The sequence below is a fragment of the Natator depressus genome, chromosome 3, assembly GCF_965152275.1.
Source record: "Natator depressus isolate rNatDep1 chromosome 3, rNatDep2.hap1, whole genome shotgun sequence".
NCBI lineage: Eukaryota > Metazoa > Chordata > Testudines > Cheloniidae > Natator > Natator depressus.
Genome location: NC_134236.1, coordinates 89,100,577 through 89,114,393, shown reverse-complemented (window position 1 = coordinate 89,114,393; position 13,817 = coordinate 89,100,577). Strand labels below are relative to the sequence as shown.

General features: G+C 39.2%; 1 long non-coding RNA gene across 1 annotated transcript in view; it reads left to right on the top strand.

Annotated features, from left to right (window-relative positions):
* Nucleotides 1-13,268, top strand: part of LOC141983952 (uncharacterized) — a 52,169-nt gene extending 38,901 nt beyond the window's left edge. Inside the window, exon 3 of the long non-coding RNA XR_012638590.1 lies at nucleotides 12,843-13,268. This is a non-coding gene — a long non-coding RNA (uncharacterized LOC141983952). The remainder of the gene's footprint in view (nucleotides 1-12,842) is intronic.
* The last annotated feature ends 549 nt before the right edge of the window (nucleotides 13,269-13,817 follow it).

Here is a 13,817-nt window from a genome sequence, read left to right as displayed (position 1 = left end):
CTGCTCCCTAGCTCAGCTTGGGCGCCTGCTTTCTCCTTAGCTTGGTCCCACTCTGTCTGACCCAGGCAAGTCCAGCTCACACGGAGGACGGGACCTCCCTGGCCTTCTGACTCCCTGATTACCCTGCCCATCCTGTCATTCAGGCTGACTTGGGACATTGGCCTCTCCCCATTGTTCCTGGGGGCTGTCAGTCTCAGGGTCCTGATTCCCCATCGACCCTTCCCCCTGTTTTAGTACTGGGAGCTAGAAACTAAAACACCCCCACTGAATGTTAGTAAGGGGGCAACAGTCCCCTTACACATATTTTGAGGCACTGGAGTCTAAACAGGGCAGATTGCAATGTAGTAGTCAGCTCAATCACTTACAATTTCGCCTGCTTTTATGCTTCTATATATATAACAAAGGGAAACAGGAAAGAGCAAGTTAAACTTGTTGATGGGGGCTGAATCGGAATGTCATCATCCTAAAACTGTGTAGCAAAGCTATGAGGTATTGCAGCTAATCAGATGAGGTACAAAGTAATGAGGTTAATGAATTAAATTTTAAATTTATACTTTATTTACTAAATTACAATTTTAAATAACTCCTAAAAACTACTATTGCACACAGGCTAAGACTCCATTTAACTAAAGGTTTCAGAGTAACAGCCGTGTTAGTCTGTATTCGCAAAAAGAAAAGGAGTACTTGTGGCCCCTTAGAGACTAACCAATTTATTTGAGCATAAGCTTTCGTGAGCTACAGCTCACTTCATCGGATGCATACTGTGGAAAATACAGAAGATGTTTGTTTTTATACACACAAATCATGAAAAAATGGGTGTTTATCACTACAAAAGGTTTTCTCTCCCCCCCAACTAAAGAGTTGCAGAATTGCCGAAGGCTTTGTCAGAAAAAGTAGAACCCAGGCAATAGCTGGTAGAGTATATATTTTGTGGGAGAAAGGGATGTTTGGTTCCTTTGTATTCTGATGAAGCCTAATGCTTCATTGAGTACAAATCCATCCAATTTGTAATTAGCAGAATGAAACCTTAGCAGGAGGAGATTTCAGTGAGACTTAGACTGTGTTGGCTTTATCCCATTGTCCAATTATTTTCAAGAACATATACATAGTTGTCTGTTTCCTCTAAAGCAGTGGTTCTCAGACTTTTATGTCTTGGTGACCCCTTTCACACAGCAAGCCCCCCGCCCCCCATAAATTAAAAATACTTTTAAAATATTTAAAACTATCATAAATGCTGGAGGCAAAGTGGGATTTGGGGTGGAGGCTGACAGCTCACGACCCCCACATAATAACTCTGTGACCCCGCTGGGGGGTCATGACCCTCAGTTTGAGAGCCACTGCTCTAAAGAGTTATTTTTAATCCAAGTAACAATGAAAATTATCAGATGCTAGTGTCTTGCAAACACGAGTGAGGACAATGTATACCACCAGCAGGAGTCCTGCTAAAGTTGGTTTTACAGTCAGGCCCTGATTTAGCTACAGGTCACCATTAGCTTTACCAATCACTCTAACTATATTTCTTCCCTTCCCTGCACCACTTCAGAGAGATGTAAGGGCACTGTTGCCCCCTTACTAACATTAGCTTAACTAAACCTGTACTTAATTGATCCTGAGCTATCAATCTTTGCTAAGAAACTGATCTTCAAAAACAAGCTCATCGATTATTGGCTCCCATATGCCTTCATCTAAAAAGAGGAGGGTAAGATATTGCTGTCTAATATGTGCAGGTTGTGAAAAGCCTTTGCATTTTGCTGATTCCTGCTAATTTATCCTTTGATCAGGTTATTAGACAATTATGTTTCATATTCTTTTTCATCTATCTAGTTTATCTGAAATCTGTGCTTCCCCCCCATACTACTATGCGTCTGATTAATGCTTGTAACTTATTGATTTTTCTGGCAAAAAACTTAGCTGAAAGCCAGAAATGTGAATGGTGTTTCAGTGATACGGGGATTTGAAATGCCCCTGTTCTAAAGAACTTCAAGTAAAGGTTTGTTTATTTGTCCCTTCCATCACTTCCTATTTAAGATAGGGTAGGGGCAGTATTTTATTCCAAATTAGCCATTTTCCTGTTTCTGCTGTTTCCTTTCATGTCCGTTTTTTTTTTAATACACATCCGCTGTTCACTACTCCCAGTGGCAAAGCTTATCTTTGAATTAAAAATGGAGGACAGGCTATTTATGAAATAGGCCCATACTTGACAATTAGGGGGTAAAACTAGTTCTAGTATATTAGTTTGTGGCTCTGAAGGATTCCAGTTTAGATTTAGCTCTAAAGGAACAGGAGAAGGCAGGCTACTTATGGCTTTGAGTGGTGGGAGTCATCAATATTTTGGGGTGAATTTGTGGTTTTAGTCACCTTAATACTCATTCTATAACTTACTGATGTTTTATTGAAATGAGCTCCACATAACTGATACCTAATCATCTGGAGAAATAGGATATTACCTTATGCTCTGTACTCTCTCTCATACAGGGGGTGTTTGTCATTTACTTTGAGTCTCAGGCCCAAGTGTGCAAAGTAAGCTTGAAGTGATATTTCTTTGAAACTCAGATACTGTGTTGATTCAGGCTCAATTAGGTCTATGTTACTTCAATAAATAAGGAGACTGACCCCTTGCTTGCAGAAGAGAAACAGTCAGTCCATGCGTGATTCAGTCAAACTCCAAGAGGTATGTGTATTAAGAATAATAGATAAGAAAATAATTGCCTACGCACACATTCTGGGAGCATAAGAAGCAAGCAAGAGCAAGGAGTGATACCAAATGGTGGAATCTATGACCTAGCAGCTATAAGTGAAATATGGTAGGGCTGCCAGGACTGGAAGAAAGTGAGAATAAAAAATTACTAAAACACATAACTAAACTGCAGGGCATTGTAGTAATGTGAGATTCTAACATGATATATGTTGGGAAACAAAGTACATGAAAACATGCATTATCATCAAATAGGTTCTTAATCTGTGCAGAAGAGAATTTTATGACGAAGAAACTGGAGTCTCTAGTGAGAGAAGCTATTCTGGCCTTACCATTAGTGAAGCTCTGACGGAGAATTTGAGAGTGAGTAGAGGAGTTCAGAATCAGTGAACAGCAGTTACTTGAAACCTGCACAGAGCACAGAATTCAATAACATAGAAAGGTATTAGATGTCAGAAAAAACAAATATTGGGGAGTTACTCACATAAGAAAGCATTAAAACCAACCCTTGAGGACAAAAGCTAATGGAACTCCAAAAGATATCACAACTAGGTTAAAATAGACTCAGTTCCTTCAACCAAAAGGCTGTCCATAAATTACGTAACAGACTTTTTGGAGCTTTTCAAGACCTACCCACCCCTTGCAACAATGAAACAAACACGCAGAGTTCAGGACCCACCTATCCCCTACTGCATTACGTAACTGATGGACAGCCCCAAAGGTATGTAAGAGTATAAGGCCCACATTCACAAACGGACTTTGCTGCCTAAACCTGAGTGCTGCACAGCCTAAGGGCATGTCTACACTACCCGCCAAATCGGCGGGCAGTGATCGATCCAGTTGGGGTTGATTTATCGTGTCTAGTCTAGATGCGATAAATCGATCCCCGAGCACTCTCCTGTCAACTCCTGTACTCCACTGCCGCGAGAGGCACAGGCAGAGTCGACGGGGGAGCGGCAGCAGTCGACTCACCATAGTGAAGACACCGTGGTGAGTAGGTCTAAGTACGTCGACTTCAGCTACGTTATTCACGTAGCTGAAGTTGCGTAACTTAGATCGATCCCCCCCACCCCCCAGTGTAGACCAGGGAACAAGATTACACAGGGCTAGATCCTGTGCTGCAGCTTCTGAGACATGCACAGCAGGTTAGGTAAGTATCACTTTTGTAGAGATGGGGAAACTGAGGCAAGAATTGTATCTTGCCTAAAGCTACATATAGAGTCAATGACAGGGCTGATATTAGAACCCAGGAGTTCCTGGTTACCAGTCCTGTGTTCAGACCAAACAGCCACGCCCTTCTCTTACCACCAACAATTACTTCAAAGTATTATACAGTAATGCGAACAAGCCAATTAAATGATTATCTTTTCCTCAAATACAGCTATAACTTCATTTGGCTATAACAACTTCACATATAATATTGTGTGATAAGTAGATTTCTCTCTTCTTACTCAGACTAAAAAAATAATGCTGTGAGATCCTCAAATCCCAAATGCTGAATCTCAGAGTCCAGTTTACATGAAAAAGCTACCAGTTCTGCATTTTGACTGAATTCCAAACACTCTCATTGGGTTTTATCTTATGTACTCGGGGGGAAAATGAGCAAGATGAGGAAAAAATATGTGTACCCTCCCAATAGGATATGCACAGAGAAATCTCATCTGCTCTGCATTATACAGAATGCTCTGCATTTCAACTCTTTCTTTTAAGTTATTCCATGCCAGCCTCCTGAATGTTCTGCCTATGCCACATTCCCAGGAGGGGAGGGAAGTAAGAGGAAATGGTCCTGACTTTGTACTTGAACCTGATCTTATAAACAGTAGGAGAAATGCCCTCAAGCTAAATAACAAATTACAGCTAGATGGAGGAAGGAGTAGAGATGACTAAAGCTGGTTAAGCCATTGGGCCTGGCAGTTTTTGAGTGCTAAGCATCGTGCTTCAGCTAAACCCTCTTAGCTGGAAAACTATTAACAAACAGCAGCTGCTGTGGTTTCTTTTATTGATAAAACGACATAGATACAGATGCTACACTTCAACACTTGTAATAATTTTCAGTGGGTGTTGTCATGTAACTCTACATACAGCCAAACAAAAAATGAAATACAACAAAATTTAAAAAAAAAATATCAAAACAACAACTGCAATAAGCACCCTCTATCATTGTTGCTCTTTGTTATATATTTTGGAGATGTTCACTATGCATTTGGGATGAAAGTCACATCTGGGCGGGGGTCTGTCCATGTGGAGCTAACTGCATAATTGTGATCTTTAGTCAAAATTCTGAGTCCAGACATAGGGCTGGATTTGTCCCTTAGGGCTAAATTTTAAAGCATTTGCTCCTTTAACTGCCACACTTCCAGGCCAAGTTAAGATGAGCAGGAAACTCATGACAAATTAATGAGCATGACTGATCAGGTGGTCATGATGTAATGACTGATGAGCTATCTAAGGGTTTTCTGTAGCACCCACCACTGTAGCATGAGAGCACTGGAATTCCAATTTGAAAATGAATTTTTAAAAGATACAAATCAAGAATTATGAAATACGATAATCAGAAAACATGATACACTTTACTCTTTAAATTCTTATCCTGAAAACACTTCCACTCATAACTTTTTTCATGTAACTAGTCCCACTGAGCTAACTGCATTAACTGAATTAAACTACTCCTGTTCATAAGTGTTTGCGGGATTGGGCCGTTAGATTAGTGAGTTTAATTATAATACTAAAAAACCCACAAATACTATTTTTTCCTAAGGAAAAAATATAGTCTGCTGAGTGCTGAATGCCCATAGCTCCTCCCAGTTCACTTGTGTAGAAATATCATAAAAATGTGTATCCTGCACTACAAGGGTTAAATAATTACTCTCCATCTATTTCTGCAAATGAATAAAATGGACATTTGCCAATAACACATTTATGGGATGTGGAAGTAGGAAGTATACATATTATACCAGAAACGAGCATTAAAAATGTTATAAGCTGTTAATTGATAAGGCATGACGACCTCACAACATACATCTAAGCAGGCTAAAGTACTGTAAGAAATTAGACAAACTTACACAGATCAAGAAAGGTCCATGAAGACTGGAAAATGGCCAGAATAAAGCTATTATTTAAAAAGAGACTCAGATGGAAATTTCCCCATTGCATAGTTTACTGCAGTGTGTACAGAGATTTTAAAAGGTGTGGGAGCAGGGATTACTGAAACATTTGTAACTGATTAGTGAATTTAAGGAAGGAAATTCATGGCTTCATTGACTTGCTAGGCTTCAGCAAAGGTTATGAATTGAAAGGATCTGAAAAGTTTGCCAAACAGAGCAGGGGACTGAGGTATGGCATTGCCAGTCTTCTACCTGAGGATCAGGCATACACCATCTACCTGACAAAATGGGCTGGGCCCAGACTAGCTCAGAAGAATTGGCATAAAGGGGAGAATTTGTAGAGGCATCCTCCTTCTGTCCAAAAAAAAAAGAAAAAAAAAGGCAGAAGTAACGAAAGACAGAACAAGATTCAATGGTTGGAAGCTGAAGTTAGACAAATTCAGACCAGAAATAAGGTGTACTTTTTAAAAGAGATGTTCGTTTACCATTGGAAGAATGTATCAAGGAATATGATGAATTCTCTGATGGATTTTTGTAGTCTTTAAGACAAATTAAACTTCTGTTTGAGCTATAATATATATATATAGTATATATTTTAGATGCAGAAATTACCAGCTTGTGGTCTATGGCCTGTGTTATGCAGGAGATCAAACTAGATGGTCAAAGAGGCCTTCGGGTCTTTCAAATCTGAGTCTATGAAAACATTCCATCTCATGATCGCTATACAACTTCTTGGGCATGCCATGATACTTCAGCTATTCCCTGACTACAAGACAGGCTACACCGTGATGTGATACCAGGTAGAAATGAACAATAAAATCCTCAGATTTATAGGAGAGAGCATATAGGTTAAAGTTAATACTTCATGCTGCAATAAGCTTTATTTAAAAGCATTGTTCTCTTTAAAAAAAATCAACGATTTTTGGAGAAGAAAGGAGTAGTTCTGTGTGCTGGCATTCTCCATTGACGAATGGGTTTGAGAAGAGATTTGCCTAATTGTTAATGTGCATTAATTGCCCAAGTGAGATTGCTTCCTAGATCTAGAGTGATTCCACTGGCATGCATACCCTCCACAGTAAATGTAGGCATTTGGGTCTTCAGTTATGAGTACAAAATCCAATATTTTGATAATATAGGTATTCAGTTAAGTACAAAAACCAAAATCCCAAGTATTAAGTAGTTAAAAGGGGCAGCTACAATCTAACTATGCTGACCAGTGCACCATGCCATTCTTCAGTGCAATGTAATGCAATGTTTTATGCTTGCTTAGCACCCTGCTGACTCCAAAGGGCTAAGTCTACTCCTTTGAACACCTTCCCTCAGATAACCCAAACTGGCATTCCTTTGTCCTAGCACCTCTCATTGTTTCACTTTCACCTTTCCCTGTTCATAGTATTATTCGATATTTGCCAAATACCATGTCCCCCTGGCCTGCCCTGTTCCTGGCCCCTTGATTGACATTTTGTCCTTTCTGCTAAGGATAGTAACTTCACCTGTTTATAGAGGTCACAGATAGGTTCTCTGTTGCTGTGGCCCCAAAGACCTGCTTGTCTGCTGATATCATCACATCTCTGTAGTGTAATACTGCTGTATTTTAAAATAGCAAAATATGACTCAGCATCCCCCCAGCTTGAGGCTGATATGTAAATAACATTTTCTTTGTGTTCTTTAGCTATTAAAGAACTGTTGATCCATACTCCCAGGTATTTCCACTCATCAGTGCTAACCAGAGACTGCCTCTAAAGGCCTGTGAAAAATATTGAAACTGACTAGTTTTCTTTCTGTTTTTGAAAGTGTGCATCTTGAGACATCTGAGCAGTGTGAGTGTCCCCGGCTATATCCAGACTATTTTATGTCTGTGTGTACTGCATATAGCACAGAACAAACCACACAGTCTTGCGCAGAGGTAGCAATTATTGTACAGGCACTGCATTTTCCACATCAAACAGCAGTCATTGAAATCTTAATGCACAGACTCTGCAAAGTCAGAAATGTACATTATCTTTTACATAAAGCAGAAAAATGTCTATTGGTGTATATTATAGATATGTAGGACTGGAAGAGACTTCAAGGAGTCAGCTAGTCCATCCCTCTGCACTGAAATAGGATTAAGTATACCTAGACAATCCCTAACAGATGTTTGTCTAATCTCAATGATAAGGATTCCACAGCTTCCCTTTTCTCTGTGTATGTGTGGGTGTGTGTGTGTGTTTATATGCACACATACACTTTATCTGAAAGTTTGGGACACTAAACAGATTTCATGTTTATCATATAATATAACAAAAACTGTACTGACAGCAAAGCCAAAGAAAACATATGATAAAGTTGAATGGAAAACACAGACAAAGCTAGGAAAGATTTTTTGTTTGAAAATTTTTGAAAACTGACATCATTACACTGTAAACAGTAATACATATGATCATTGGCCCACCATGTCCAATATTCTGCTTCTGACAAGTGCCAATACTGATCCTGATGCTTCCAAGAAAGGTTGAGCAGTGTTGTGTATGGGGAAAAAATTCCATCCTAAATCCTACAAGCTATCAGTATAGGCTCTGAAGCATGACATTTATTTCCCCTAAGCTTAATTGTTTGTCCTTTTATAATTATACATGGTCCATTGATTTATGTCCAGTCTCAATATTACAGTGTTGTCACCATGAATCTTCCAATATATGTGTTGTTTTCCTCTTTAGTCCCCAGCTCCAGGAGTCAAGTGATGATATTCTTTCATAAGATTTTAGCCCTTAGGATTGTGGAGAAAATCTTGAAAAAAATATGCAAAATAGCTCAGAACTCAAAGAAAATAAAAAGAACCCAACATTTATTATCTTTAAAATCTCATGATTTTTAAGCCAGTCTAATTTTGTTTGGGTCCCAACTCATGATTTTTGAATGCTTGGGGTTGGGAACAATTGCTTAACGACCTCCTACAGCAGTGAATTCTAGACATTAACTGTATTAAATAGTATCGCCTTTAACTTGTTCTAAGTTGGCCAGCTATTCTTTTCACTGAATTACTCTTGTTCATATGAAATGCAGACATGTCAAGTCTCACTCCCTGGGTGTGAGACTCACTCATTAGCATGCTATCTCACTCTCGCACACATTACTAAGCTTATCTCACTCATTTTGAGTAAATATATAAAGATTTAAAATATTTTTACTTAGGCACTGAAAAAGACAACAAACAGTGTCTGTAGGTTTGGTCACAAAGCAGGCTGTACAGATGCTGGAAGAGCAAGGGGATATTAGTCCTCTTGCAAATTGGACGTTTTTTTGTGCAGCCAGAGCATTCTATACTAGTGTAGCTAAGTATGCATGTGAGAAATTACTTTTAATGATGAAATGTTAAAGATGGCAGCATTTGTAAACTTTGATATTAGAGAAAACTGCACTTTTGAACAGGTTGAGCACTTTGTTGACAGATACCAGCACATGTTTAGTCTCTCTCCACCTGAGATAGAGAAGCGGCAAGAGGAGTTTGTTGATTACCAGTTGATGCAGAAGTCAGATATCCTTCAGTGGGTTGAGGCAGCACTACAGACTTACACAGATAATGCTACTGTGCAATACAGGATGGACACTGTGCGGGCATATCTTAGCAATGTCAAAAGCCCTAGTGGTCTTCTCAAGTTTCCATTGCTGGCCAGGGTTGCTAGCCTTGTCTTAGTTTTACCCCACTCAAATGCAGAAGAGAGAGTGTTCAGTCTTTTTCAAAAGAGTGAGGCACCATTCAGACCAAACGTTGGACTAGATGGGACACTCTGCTCCATTATCTAAGTGAGGCTGGCAAATCCCGAGCCATGTTTCAAAACAGCAAAGGGGCCTATACGGCAATATAACAACGCACATGAATAAAACGTTAAACCAAATTAGGTATTAAAAGCAATGTGGAATCTGAATCCTTTATCTATGATTTGTTAGCTTCAAATTAATTACATTCAATTTAATTACTTTATTTATTTTTACATTCATTTAATGTATTGTTTGGTTGCGTTTTACTTTATTTAATACATTTATTTAATTTTCTTTGCATTTATTTATTTTGGAATCTGATTATTTTAGTTTGTTATAAATGTAATATGAGCAATAATATACACATCAAATAATTGTCCTGTAAAGTGGGTTTTTTTTTCAAACAGATGATTACTCTGACAAGGTAATAGGCAAAAAAAATATTGCTGTACTGATAAAAGTTTGCTTTTTTGTTAGGTTTATATAAAAACAGTTTATTTTTTAAATATTTATCTAACTATTTAACTAAGCTTTATTAACTCTGGTCCTCGAGGATCTCCAACCGTCCAGGTTTTTGTTGCAAATAGCAAATAATTGTTTTTATTAAAATCCACTGGTTTGCACTGAATACAGAATTCTTATGTGCCCTAGACTTTAGTATGCATTAGGACATTTAAGTGTTTCATATACAATATTAAGCAGTGTACATTTGAAAACAAACTATTAAGTGCTGTTTGGATTAAAAACCTGTACTATTCAGGGCTGGCTCTAGGCACCAGCAAACCAAGCACGTGCTTGGGTGACACTTTTCAAGGGGCGGCACTCCGGCCCTTTTTTTGGGGGGGGGGGGGGGGAATTCTCACTCTTTGGCCTTGAATCTCACTCTTTCGGGTTGTAAATCTCACTCTGAAGGACAGCCAACCCATGGCATCTCTGATGATGTGATAGGGTAAAAGGAAAGATGGATCACACTTCAATATATCCTTCATAATTTTGGATTCCTTTAATTGTTCTCAACAGGACTGACTATGTGTTGTATACTGTATCTAGTTCACTGAAAGTGAAGGAGAAAAATACAAAGTTTTGCTATTTCCAAATTTTCTCTAAGTTCCCTGTATACATTTTTCATTTCTCTTTAAGAGCTTTTGCAAACTGCTATTAGTTTTTTACAGGATCACCCGTGGAGGGCTTTGACTATGTCATGAATAAAAATGCACCTCATGTGGCAGCTAGTCAATATCTGTCTCAATTCAAACTGCCATTTTTCAGCAGAAGGACTATGCATGGGATGTTGTATATCCCCTGGGGAAGCCATAAAGAATACTCACCTATGATTAACCCAGTCAGCTTCTTGATAGGTAAACTGAAATGGCTTTATTAAACATAAGATAGCAGCTCTTAAACACTGATGCATGAACTCCAGGTTCAGTTCACAAGAACTTTCTGTGGTTTTCCCTGCATCTCTATGAGCCTTGCCCCTTACCCTTGCCTCTGCTGAGCTCTCATCAGTTACTTTCCCATAGGGGAGAGAGGGACTATGACTGGATGGTGACTGGGAGAAAGAAATCTGAGAGTTTACTTTAGAGCGCTGACTAACTCCTTTGGGATTTTAAGAAATGCTAAGTACTCACAACTTCCATTGAAGTCAAAGGGAGCTGTGGGGATCTGCACCTGTGAAAATCCAGTCCTTGGCTCTTAAGGCCCCAAAATATTATGTAAGAACTTAAAACGTACAAGTAAATTGTAATCAGCGAGACAATAACTTCTTGGCAAGAAAACTGACTGGATTGGGTGGGGGTGGAATTCGGTAGGTAGGCAGTAAATGGGTTCAAGCAAATTGGCAAATGTAATTAGCAGAGCAGCCCAGAGCTTGATCCTTGGGCCAATACTATTTAACATTGATATAAATAACCTTGGAGAAAGCAATACATTATATGACTCTGTAATTTCCTCACATCATCTGCAGGAAGAATAGTGGATACCACTGAGGACAAACTGCAGCTACAGGAGGATAGGAACAGATGAGGAGTAGAGAGGGAATAGTAGCAGATAGTAATTTAATGTTAGAAAAGATAAGATCTCACATTTGGCAAGAATAATGAGACACGGTGGGTGGAAGACAGTAATAGAGATGAACTGGAATTAAATAGAATTGTCCTGGCATAAACTAAAAAGGAAACAGATCAAAGAGCTGAGGATAATATGAAGGTTAGAGCATAATATAAGGTAGCTGTTATACAAGGGGGTTAGCAATTGAAAAAAAAAATCTAAGATGCTCATATTGGGAACATGGTAAGAGTACAGACAAAATTGACAGGTTTCAAGTGTCTAAATCCACACTAAGACTGCGGCTCTTTACCCCCCTCTAGTAAGGAGACAATTAAGAGATTAGGAGCACTTGTGGCACCTTAGAGACTAACCAATTTATTAGAGCATAAGCTTTCGTGGGCTACAGCCCATTTCATCGGATGCATAGAATGGAACATATAGTAAGAAGATATACATACACATACAGAGAAGGTGGAAGTTGCCATACAAACTGTAAGAAGCTAATTATGCCTAATTAAATATGGCAACTTCTACCTTCTCTGTATGTATATATATCTTCTTACTATATGTTCCATTCTGTGCATCCGATGAAGTGGGCTGTAGCCCACGAAAGCTTATGCTCTAATAAATTGGTTAGTCTCTAAGGTGCCACAAGTACTCCTGTTCTTTTTGCGGATACAGACTAACACGGTTGCTACTCTGAAACCTGTAATTAAGGGATTAGCATATGCTACTATCTCCAAGGCAATGGTAAAGATAAACAGCAGAGGCTCCACCAGTCCTGGAAGATGGCTCATGCAAGGGACTGACATCTGCGGTAGAGCGAGAGCTTCTCTAAGCCCTAATGGTATAAGCATGATATTTACATTTCAATTTGTTTGGTTGGGCAGTGGATCATGGATTCTACAGTCCTGCTGCTGGACAAAAATAGAGGTTACTGCACTGGGTTGTATAACGAGATTATAGAAACAGGTTGTGTCATGGAGAGAACTTTGTGAGGCCTGATAGGGAGCGGCTGGTGGCAAAAAAAAGAAGTCCTGCAGGAGAGTAGCCAACTACAGGACTTAAGGCTATAAGTATATTTTGTTTTGCAGTTTCATTTTTAAAATGACTGTTTTTCTTGTATATGTATTTATCCAGAATAACGTGAAACATGAACCTTCTTGCAACAAACCATATGTCCTGAATATTAAAAACAATGGCCCACAGAAGTGTTGCAACATGTCAAGGTGCAATGATTTCTCTCACTGCAGGAGATGCTGTCTATAGCCAAACTGCTTCAGTGCGGCATGCTGAGGCTTGTCAATGGAACAGAACATGCAGAGGAGACAGATGACTGGTACAAGAGAAGATGAGAGAGACAATGAGGCCTGCTGAAGATGTGAAAGAAGATAAAAATCAGAGATAGAGGGGATGGAAGAAAAGATTCAGTTTTCGGGATTGAGAGAAAAAAGACAATGGAGAGCGGGTGAGAAATAATGGAAAAAGGAGAGCAAATAAAAACAATACAAGGAGAAAAGGAGTGAAAAAGAAGATGTAGATAAAAAAAGGAAAGGTAATGATACTATTTATCCCACCAGAAAAGTCTCATGTCAGTTGCATAGCCATTAGAAAAGCCAGCTTAGCTTCTGGGAAGTGGCAACAATTGCAGTAATTGAGACCCAGCATACCCAAATTAAGGCAGGAGAACTGAGGGAAACCTGAAAAAGAAAAAGGGGGGAAAATAAGAAAAGGTGTTCCTGAACTACATCTGCTTCTCAGAGAGTTTTCCAGGAAAGTAACCTAAACTCTCCTTATATCTGGAGTTTCAAATCCTACAACAAATTGAACTACCCTCTTATATCTTCTTTCCTCCCTCCTCCCAGTTCAGTACATTCTGCAACAGTAGTGGCAGCGTCTGCCTTGATTTCCCCATCACAGCTGGGTTGCTAGACCTAATAGGGGCTTATGAAGCATCCACTTCACGCACATTCAGAAAAGAAAGCAACCTTCTGTTATGTAGCCTTGTCCATTCCCTGAGATGTCCGCCTCTATGCACCATGGGGTTAAAGTCTTGCAAAACTGGGGTAATCTCATTGTAAGTGGTTTTAAATTCCTCAAATACAATAGCAAGATATCCACAAAGGGGCTGTCTGATCCAAACCCCATTGACGTCAATGGGAGTCTGAATCAGACCCTAAGTCACGCGAACATTACAAATTATTTTGGTATATGTATAATAAATTTAA